Source organism: Quercus suber, unplaced genomic scaffold (assembly GCF_002906115.3).
Source record: "Quercus suber isolate HL8 unplaced genomic scaffold, Cork oak 2.0 scaffold_213, whole genome shotgun sequence".
NCBI classification, from domain to species: domain Eukaryota; kingdom Viridiplantae; phylum Streptophyta; class Magnoliopsida; order Fagales; family Fagaceae; genus Quercus; species Quercus suber.
In genome coordinates this window covers 857,694-859,301 of record NW_027069671.1, presented here as the reverse complement: position 1 = coordinate 859,301, position 1,608 = coordinate 857,694, and the positions used below count along the sequence as shown (strand labels likewise).

General features: G+C 31.7%; 1 long non-coding RNA gene across 1 annotated transcript in view; it reads left to right on the top strand.

Annotated features, from left to right (window-relative positions):
• The window catches only part of LOC136070134 (uncharacterized), a 3,025-nt gene extending 1,691 nt beyond the window's left edge, over nt 1-1,334 (top strand). Inside the window, exon 2 of the long non-coding RNA XR_010631369.1 lies at nt 950-1,334. This is a non-coding gene — a long non-coding RNA (uncharacterized LOC136070134). The remainder of the gene's footprint in view (nt 1-949) is intronic.
• Nucleotides 1,335-1,608: the final 274 nt, after the last annotated feature.

The following is a 1,608-nucleotide window of genomic DNA, read 5'->3' as shown; positions in this document are numbered from 1 at the left end:
ATTTATTTTAATTTATATTCTAATTTTAATTTTTTAATGAGAATTTTCTTTTTATTATAAATTTTGGTCACCTTTGACATTAATTTTACTGGACATTATTATTTATTCATGCCATTTGCTGCGTCAGTTTTTTTGTTTCTGATGTAACGGCAGGGACCAAAACGGGAAGCATTTTCAGATAGGGACTAAAGCGGTAAAAATAAAATGTAGGGACTAAAATGAGAATCTCCTGAAAATGTAAGGACTAAAAATGGTTTTTTCTCTTTTATAAATTGGAGCCTATGCCTTATGAATGAATTTGTTGAAAAACTTTGGAAGTGGAATAAATTATTGATGGGGTTAAATATTAGGCTTGCCTAATCAAAGTGCTTATTTGGAAATTCCTTATTTGCAGCTAGATTCAATTTCAAGCTATATGCTTATTGTGATAGGTTTGCTTGATATTATTTAGGTTCTAGCTAATTTCATTTGAAACTTGGAAAATTAGGCTTTTGCGGGTTGCGAGGTAAGTAGCTTTTAATGAGATTTTTGGAAAATAATCATGTTGCATAAACTTTGTTTTTGGGTCAAACTCATTTTGGAAAATTATTTGTGGAATTATGTTTTCTTAAAAAGGTATTGTGTTTGACACCCTATTATATATGATTATATATGAAAAGCGCATCATGTTTAATATTGCATATAGGGAAATGCATGATTTGTTAGTATGGAAAAGATAAGCATCTTTGATATAATTCTTGGGAATGTATTTTATAGATTTATTGCATTATTTGCAAATTCTAAAGATGTTTTATCTTAACTTGTGATATTTGGGAAATTGATAGAAAATGTTATTGAGAAGAAATAATTTTGGAAAACTTGAGAACCTTGGGAATATATTTGGTATTTCAAAGGTTTTTGTGAAACTACTTGAAATTGATTAGTCTTTTGACTTCATGTAAATTGTCAGCTCTTCATGTTTTTACCCTTTGGCCATGACATGTGATTACCCGGTGATAACCCAACCAAACGCCGTAGTCTTTGTGACATTGGTATCTCGGCACCCTGTCCTTGTGGCGGATTGATGTCTTCGTGGCATAACTGATATCTTTGTGGCATAATTGATCTCTTCGTGGCATAACTTGATGTCTTTGTGGCATCCCTATTGTCTTTATGGCGGCTTGTCATGTGGTCTTGGGTTGGATTTTCAAGTTTTAAAAGGGTGTTTTGATAGCTCACAGTAAATAGAATGTAGTTTCATGTTGGAATACTTTGAGAAAGCTTGGTGCTACATTCTTTTAATCATTCTTGTCATTTTATTAAGAAAAATTGGAGTTGCTGGATGTTCACAAAAATTCCCAATTATAACACGTACATTTTGTAAAATGATCACTATCATGAAACTTGTATTTCCCCCACTCCCATTAATTATGCTATTTACTGGGCTCTGTCTCATCTCATTATTTTTGCAAACTTTTCAGAGTAGGTAACAATCATTTTAAGATAGTTTTTTGGTGGCTAATAGTAGTTAGACTAACTACTGATGGAGGCTGAACTTATGTGAAAGAGATATTAGATGATATACATCATCGAGTAGACTTGACTCATTACTTTGTATATTATAGTGCT